This window comes from Theobroma cacao, chromosome 7 (assembly GCF_053813885.1).
Source record: "Theobroma cacao isolate CCN51 chromosome 7, ASM5381388v1, whole genome shotgun sequence".
NCBI lineage: Eukaryota > Viridiplantae > Streptophyta > Magnoliopsida > Malvales > Malvaceae > Theobroma > Theobroma cacao.
This window is the reverse complement of record NC_142645.1, coordinates 24,750,382-24,759,993: the sequence shown is the minus strand read 5'-3', so window position 1 is coordinate 24,759,993 and position 9,612 is coordinate 24,750,382.

Genomic DNA, 9,612 nt, shown 5'->3' with positions numbered 1-9,612 from the left:
CCCATTATTGAATTTATTTTGAATTGTTTTTACATTTTCTGATTAAAACAGATTGTAATTGATTGTTTGCCTCGGGAAACATGGAGCGAAAGCCATCCATTGTCAAGAAAAGATCATTTATAGTCAATCATGCCTACAAAAGCCTTATTACTCGGTTTAAATGCCTTTATAATCCCATTATTGAATTTATTTTGAATTTTTTTTACATTTTTTGATTAAAACAGATTGTAATTGTTTGTTTGCCTCGGGAAACATGGAGCAAAACCCATCCTTTGTCAAGAATAGATCATTTATAGTCACTTATGCCTAAAAAAGCCTTATTACTCGGTTTAAATGCCTTTACAATCCCATTTCTGAATTTATTTTGAATTTTTTTTACATTTTTTGACTAAAACATATTGTAATTGATTGTTTGCCTCGGGAAATATGGAGCGAAAGCCATCCATTGTCAAGAAAAGATCATTTATAGTCACTCATGCCTAGAAAAGCCTTATTACTCGGTTTAAATGCCTTTATAATCCCATTATTGAATTTATTTTGAATTGTTTTTACATTTTTTGATTAAACCAGATTGTAATTGATTGTTTGCCTCGGGAAACATGGAGCGAAAGCCATCCATTGTCAAGAAAAGATCATTTATAGTCACTCATGCCTAGAAAAGCCTTATTACTTAGTTTAAATGCCTTTATAATCCCATTATTGAATTTATTTTCAATTTTTTTTACATTTTTTGATTAAAACAGATTGTAATTGTTTGTTTGCCTCGGGAAACATGGAGCAAAACCCATCCATTGTCAAGAATAGATCATTTATAGTCACTTATGCCTAAAAAAGCCTTATTACTCGGTTTAAATGCCTTTATAATCCCATTTCTGAATTTATTTTGAATTTTTTTTACATTTTTTGATTAAAACATATTGTAATTGATTGTTTGCCTTGGGAAACATGGAGAGAAAACCATCCATTGTCAAGAAAAGATCATTTATAGTCACTCATGCCTAGAAAAGCCTTATTACTCGGTTTAAATGCCTTTATAATCCCATTATTGAATTTATTTTGAATTGTTTTTACATTTTTTTATTAAAACAGATTCTAATTGATTGTTTGCCTCGGGAAACATGGAGCTAAAACCATCCATTGTCAAGAAAAGATCATTTATACTCACTCATGCCTAGAAAAGCCTTATTACTCGGTTTAAATGCCTTTATAATCCCATTATCAAATTTATTTTGAATTTTTTTTACATTTTTTGATTAAAACAGATTGTAATTGATTGTTTGCCTCGGGAAACATGGAGCGAAAGCCATCCATTGTCAAGAAAAGATCATTTATAGTCACTCATGCCTAGAAAAGCCTTATTACTTAGTTTAAATGCCTTTATAATCCCATTATTGAATTTATTTTGAATTTTTTTTACATTTTTTCATTAAAACAGATTGTAATTGATTGTTTACCTCGATAAACATGGAGCGAAAGCCATCCATAGTCAAGAAAAGTTCATTTATAGTCAATTATGCCTAGCAAAGCCTTATTACTCGGTTTAAATGCCTTTATAATCCCATTATTGAATTTATTTTGAATTTTTTTTACATTTTTTGATTAAAACAGATTCTAATTGATTGTTTGCCTCGGGAAACATGGTGTGAAAGCCATCCATTGTCAAGAAAAGATCATTTATAGACACTCATGCCTAGAAAAGCCTTATTACTCGGTTTAAATGCCTTTATAATCCCATTATCAAATTTATTTTGAATTTTTTTTATATTTTTTGATTAAAACAAATTGTAATTGATTGTTTGCCTCGGGAAACATGGAGCGAAAGCCATCCATTGTCAAGAAAAGATCATTTATAGTCACTCATGCCTAGAAAAGCCTTATTACTCGGTTTAAATGCCTTTATAATTCCATTATTGAATTTATTTTGAATTTTTTTTACATTTTTTGATTAAAACAGATTGTAATTGTTTGTTTGCCTCAGGAAACATGGAGCAAAACCCATCCATTGTCAAGAATAGATCATTTATAGTCACTTATGCCTAAAAAAGCCTTATTACTCGGTTTAAATGCCTTTATAATCCCATTATCAAATTTATTTTGAATTTTTTTTACATTTTTTGATTAAAACAGATTGTAATTGATTGTTTGCCTCGGGAAACTTGGAGCTAAAGCCATCCATTGTCAAGAAAAGATCATTTATAGTCACTCATGCCTAGAAAAGCCTTATTACTCGGTTCAAATTCCTTTATAATCCCATTATTGAATTTATTTTGAATTGTTTTTACATTTTTTGATTAAAACATGTTGTAATTGATTGTTTGCCTCGGGAAACATGGAGCGAAAGCCATCCATTGTCAAGAAAAGATCATTTATAGTCACTCATGCCTAAAAAAGCCTTATTACTTAGTTTAAATGCCTTTATAATCCCATTATTGAATTTATTTTGAATTGTTTTTACATTTTTTGGTTAAAACATATTGTAATTGATTGTTTGCCTCGGGAAATATGGAGCGAAAGCCATCCATTGTCAAGAAAAGATCATTTATAGTCACTCATGCCTAGAAAAGCCTTATTACTCGGTTTAAATGCCTTTATAATCCCATTATTGAATTTATTTTGAATTGTTTTACATTTTTTGATTAAAACAGATTGTAATTGATTGTTTGCCTCGGGAAACATGGAGCGAAAGCCATCCATTGTCAAGAAAAGATCATTTATAGCCACTCATGCCTAGAAAAGCCTTATTACTCGGTTTAAATGCCTTTATAATCCCATTATTGAATTTATTTTGAATTGTTTTTACATTTTTTGATTAAAACAGATTGTAATTGATTGTTTGCCTCGGGAAACATGGAGCGAAAACCATCCATTGTCAAGAAAAGATCATTTATAGTCACTCATGCCTAGAAAAGCCTTATTACTCGGTTTAAATGCCTTTATAATCCCATTATTGAATTTATTTTGAATTTTTTTTACATTTTTTGATTAAAACAGATTGTAATTGATTGTTTACCTCGATAAACATGGAGCGAAAGCCATCCATAGTCAAGAAAAGTTCATTTATAGTCACTTATGCCTAGCAAAGCCTTATTACTCGGTTTAAATGCCTTTATAATCCCATTATTGAATTTATTTTGAATTTTTTTTACATTTTTTGATTAAAACAGATTCTAATTGATTGTTTGCCTCGGGAAACGTGGAGTGAAAGCCACCCATTGTCAAGAAAAGATCATTTATAGTCACTCATGCCTAGAAAAGCCTTATTACTCGGTTTAAATGCCTTTATAATCCCATTATCAAATTTATTTTGAATTTTTTTTACATTTTTTGATTAAAACATATTGTAATTGATTGTTTGCCTCGGCAAACTTGGAGCGAAAGCCATCCATTGTCAAGAAAAGATCATTTATAGTCACTCATGCCTAGAAAAGCCTTATTCGTCGGTTTAAATGCTTTTATAATCCCATTATTGAATTTATTTTGAATTGTTTTTACATTTTCTGATTAAAACAGATTGTAATTGATTGTTTGCCTCGGGAAACATGGAGCAAAACCCATCCATTGTCAAGAATAGATCATTTATAGTCACTTATGCCTAAAAAAGCCTTATTACTCGGTTTAAATGCCTTTAAAATCCCATTTCTGAATTTATTTTGAATTTTTTTTACATTTTTTGATTAAAACAGATTGTAATTGATTGTTTGCCTCGGGAAATATGGAGCGAAAGCCATCCATTGTCAAGAAAAGATCATTTATAGTCACTCATGCCTAGAAAAGCCTTATTACTCGATTTAAATGCCTTTATAATCCCAATATTGAATTTATTTTGAATTGTTTTTACATTTTTTGATTAAAACAGATTGTAATTGATTGTTTGCCTCGGGAAACATGGAGCGAAAGCCATCCATTGTCAAGAAAAGATCATTTATAGTCACTCATGCCTAGAAAAGCCTTATTACTCGGTTTAAATGCCTTTATAATCCCATTATTGAATTTATTTTGAATTGTTTTTACATTTTTTTATTAAAACAGATTGTAATTGATTGTTTGCCTCGGGAAACGTGGAGGGAAAGCCATCCATTGTCAAGAAAAGATTATTTATAGTCACTCATGCCTAGAAAAGCCTTATTACTCGGTTTAAATGCCTTTATAATCCCATTATCAAATTTATTTTGAATTTTTTTTACATTTTTTGATTAAAACAGATTGTAATTGATTGTTTGCCTCGGGAAACTTGGAGCTAAAGCCATCCATTGTCAAGAAAAGATCATTTATAGTCACTCATGCCTAGAAAAGCCTTATTGGTCGGTTTAAATGCTTTTATAATCCCATTATTGAATTTATTTTGAATTGTTTTTACATTTTCTGATTAAAACAGATTGTAATTGATTGTTTGCCTTGGGAAACATGGAGCGAAAGCCATCCATTGTCAAGAAAAGATCATTTATAGTCACTCATGCCTACAAAAGCCTTATTACTCGGTTTAAATGCCTTTATAATCCCATTATTGAATTTATTTTGAATTTTTTTTACATTTTTTGATTAAAACAGATTGTAATTGTTTGTTTGCCTCGGGAAACATGGAGCAAAACCCATCCATTGTCAAGAATAGATCATTTATAGTCACTTATGCCTAAAAAAGCCTTATTACTCGGTTTAAATGCCTTTACAATCCCATTTCTGAATTTATTTTGAATTTTTTTTACATTTTTTGACTAAAACATATTGTAATTGATTGTTTGCCTCGGGAAATATGGAGCGAAAGCCATCCATTGTCAAGAAAAGATCATTTATAGTCACTCATGCCTAGAAAAGCCTTATTACTCGGTTTAAATGCCTTTATAATCCCATTATTGAATTTATTTTGAATTTTTTTTACATTTTTTGATTAAAACAGATTGTAATTGATTGTTTGCCTCGGGAAACATGGAGCGAAAGCCATCCATTGTCAAGAAAAGATCATTTATAGTCACTCATGCCTAGAAAAGCCTTATTACTTAGTTTAAATGCCTTTATAATCCCATTATTGAATTTATTTTGAATTTTTTTTACATTTTTTGATTAAAACAGATTGTAATTGTTTGTTTGCCTCGGGAAACATGGAGCAAAACCCATCCATTGTCAAGAATAGATCATTAATAGTCACTTATGCCTAAAAAAGCCTTATTACTCGGTTTAAATGCCTTTAAAATCCCATTTCTGAATTTATTTTGAATTTTTTTTACATTTTTTGATTAAAACAGATTGTAATTGATTGTTTGCCTCGGGAAATATGGAGCGAAAGCCATCCATTGTCAAGAAAAGATCATTTATAGTCACTCATGCCTAGAAAAGCCTTATTACTCGATTTAAATGCCTTTATAATCCCAATATTGAATTTATTTTGAATTGTTTTTACATTTTTTGATTAAAACAGATTGTAATTGATTGTTTGCCTCGGGAAACATGGAGCGAAAGCCATCCATTGTCAAGAAAAGATCATTTATAGTCACTCATGCCTAGAAAAGCCTTATTACTCGGTTTAAATGCCTTTATAATCCCATTATTGAATTTATTTTGAATTGTTTTTACATTTTTTTATTAAAACAGATTGTAATTGATTGTTTGCCTCGGGAAACGTGGAGGGAAAGCCATCCATTGTCAAGAAAAGATTATTTATAGTCACTCATGCCTAGAAAAGCCTTATTACTCGATTTAAATGCCTTTATAATCCCATTTTCAAATTTATTTTGAATTTTTTTTATATTTTTTGATTAAAACAGATTGTAATTGATTGTTAGCCTCGGGAAACTTGGAGCTAAAGCCATCCATTTTCAAGAAAAGATCATTTATAGTCACTCATGCCTAGAAAAGCCTTATTGGTCGGTTTAAATGCTTTTATAATCCCATTATTGAATTTATTTTGAATTGTTTTTACATTTTCTGATTAAAACAGATTGTAATTGATTGTTTGCCTCGGGAAACATGGAGCGAAAGCCATCCATTGTCAAGAAAAGATCATTTATAGTCACTCATGCCTACAAAAGCCTTATTACTCGGTTTAAATGCCTTTATAATCCCATTATTGAATTTATTTTGAATTTTTTTTACATTTTTTGATTAAAACAGATTGTAATTGTTTGTTTGCCTCGGGAAACATGGAGCAAAACCCATCCATTGTCAAGAATAGATCATATATAGTCACTTATGCCTAAAAAAGCCTTATTACTCGGTTTAAATGCCTTTACAATCCCATTTCTGAATTTATTTTGAATTTTTTTTACATTTTTTGACTAAAACATATTGTAATTGATTGTTTGCCTCGGGAAATATGGAGCGAAAGCCATCCATTGTCAAGAAAAGATCATTTATAGTCACTCATGCCTAGAAAAGCCTTATTACTCGGTTTAAATGCCTTTATAATCCCATTATTGAATTTATTTTGAATTTTTTTTACATTTTTTGATTAAAACAGATTGCAATTGATTGTTTCCCTCGGGAAACATGGAGCGAAAGCCATCCATTGTCAAGAAAAGATCATTTATAGTCACTCATACCTAGAAAAGCCTTATTACTTAGTTTAAATGCCTTTATAATCCCATTATTGAATTTATTTTGAATTTTTTTTACATTTTTTGATTAAAACAGATTGTAATTGTTTGTTTGCCTCGGGAAACATGGAGCAAAACCCATCCATTGTCAAGAATAGATCATTTATAGTCACTTATACCTAAAAAAGCCTTATTACTCGGTTTAAATGCCTTTATAATCCCATTTCTGAATTTATTTTGAATTTTTTTTACATTTTTTGATTAAAACATATTGTAATTGATTGTTTGCCTTGGGAAACATGGAGCGAAAACCATCCATTGTCAAGAAAAGATCATTTATAGTCACTCATGCCTAGAAAAGCCTTATTACTTAGTTTAAATGCCTTTATAATCCCATTATTGAATTTATTTTGAATTTTTTTTACATTTTCTGATTAAAACAGATTGTAATTGATTGTTTGCCTCGGGAAACATGGAGCTAAAACCATCCATTGTCAAGAAAAGATCATTTATACTCACTCATGCCTAGAAAAGCCTTATTACTCGGTTTAAATGCCTTTATAATCCCATTATCAAATTTATTTTGAATTTTTTTTACATTTTTTGATTAAAACATATTGTAATTGATTGTTTGCCTCGGGAAACATGGAGCGAAAGCCATCCATTGTCAAGAAAAGATCATTTATAGTCACTCATGCCTAGAAAAGCCTTATTACTCGGTTTAAATGTCTTTATAATCCCATTATTGAATTTATTTTGAATTGTTTTTACATTTTTTTATTAAAACAGATTGTAATTGATTGTTTGCCTCGGGAAATGTGGAGCGAAAGCCATCCATTGTCAAGAAAAGATCATTTATAGTCACTCATGCCTAGAAAAGCCTTATTACTCGATTTAAATGCCTTTATAATCCCAATATTGAATTTATTTTGAATTGTTTTTACATTTTTTTATTAAAACAGATTGTAATTGATTGTTTCCCTCGGGAAACATGTAGCGAAAGCCATCCATTGTCAAGAAAAGATTATTTATAGTCACTCATGCCTAGAAAAGCCTTATTACTCGGTTTAAATGCCTTTATAATCCCATTATCAAATTTATTTTGAATCTTTTTTACATTTTTTGATTAAAACAGATTGTAATTGATTGTTTGCCTCGGGAAACTTGGAGCTAAAGCCATCCATTGTCAAGAAAAGATCATTTATAGTCACTCATGCCTAGAAAAGCCTTATTGGTCGGTTTAAATGCTTTTATAATCCCATTATTGAATTTATTTTGAATTGTTTTTACATTTTCTGATTAAAACAGATTGTAATTGATTGTTTGCCTCGGGAAACATGGAGCGAAAGCCATCCATTGTCAAGAAAAGATCATTTATAGTCAATCATGCCTACAAAAGCCTTATTACTCGGTTTAAATGCCTTTATAATCCCATTATTGAATTTATTTTGAATTTTTTTTACATTTTTTGATTAAAACAGATTGTAATTGTTTGTTTGCCTCGGGAAACATGGAGCAAAACCCATCCTTTGTCAAGAATAGATCATTTATAGTCACTTATGCCTAAAAAAGCCTTATTACTCGGTTTAAATGCCTTTACAATCCCATTTCTGAATTTATTTTGAATTTTTTTTACATTTTTTGACTAAAACATATTGTAATTGATTGTTTGCCTCGGGAAATATGGAGCGAAAGCCATCCATTGTCAAGAAAAGATCATTTATAGTCACTCATGCCTAGAAAAGCCTTATTACTCGGTTTAAATGCCTTTATAATCCCATTATTGAATTTATTTTGAATTGTTTTTACATTTTTTGATTAAAACAGATTGTAATTGATTGTTTGCCTCGGGAAACATGGAGCGAAAGCCATCCATTGTCAAGAAAAGATCATTTATAGTCACTCATGCCTAGAAAAGCCTTATTACTTAGTTTAAATGCCTTTATAATCCCATTATTGAATTTATTTTGAATTTTTTTTACATTTTTTGATTAAAACAGATTGTAATTGTTTGTTTGCCTCGGGAAACATGGAGCAAAACCCATCCATTGTCAAGAATAGATCATTTATAGTCACTTATGCCTAAAAAAGCCTTATTACTCGGTTTAAATGCCTTTATAATCCCATTTCTGAATTTATTTTGAATTTTTTTTACATTTTTTGATTAAAACATATTGTAATTGATTGTTTGCCTTGGGAAACATGGAGAGAAAACCATCCATTGTCAAGAAAAGATCATTTATAGTCACTCATGCCTAGAAAAGCCTTATTACTCGGTTTAAATGCCTTTATAATCCCATTATTGAATTTATTTTGAATTGTTTTTACATTTTTTTATTAAAACAGATTCTAATTGATTGTTTGCCTCGGGAAACATGGAGCTAAAACCATCCATTGTCAAGAAAAGATCATTTATACTCACTCATGCCTAGAAAAGCCTTATTACTCGGTTTAAATGCCTTTATAATCCCATTATCAAATTTATTTTGAATTTTTTTTACATTTTTTGATTAAAACAGATTGTAATTGATTGTTTGCCTCGGGAAACATGGAGCGAAAGCCATCCATTGTCAAGAAAAGATCATTTATAGTCACTCATGCCTAGAAAAGCCTTATTACTTAGTTTAAATGCCTTTATAATCCCATTATTGAATTTATTTTGAATTTTTTTTACATTTTTTCATTAAAACAGATTGTAATTGATTGTTTACCTCGATAAACATGGAGCGAAAGCCATCCATAGTCAAGAAAAGTTCATTTATAGTCAATTATGCCTAGCAAAGCCTTATTACTCGGTTTAAATGCCTTTATAATCCCATTATTGAATTTATTTTGAATTTTTTTTACATTTTTTGATTAAAACAGATTCTAATTGATTGTTTGCCTCGGGAAACATGGTGTGAAAGCCATCCATTGTCAAGAAAAGATCATTTATAGACACTCATGCCTAGAAAAGCCTTATTACTCGGTTTAAATGCCTTTATAATCCCATTATCAAATTTATTTTGAATTTTTTTTATATTTTTTGATTAAAACAAATTGTAATTGATTGTTTGCCTCGGGAAACATGGAGCGAAAGCCATCC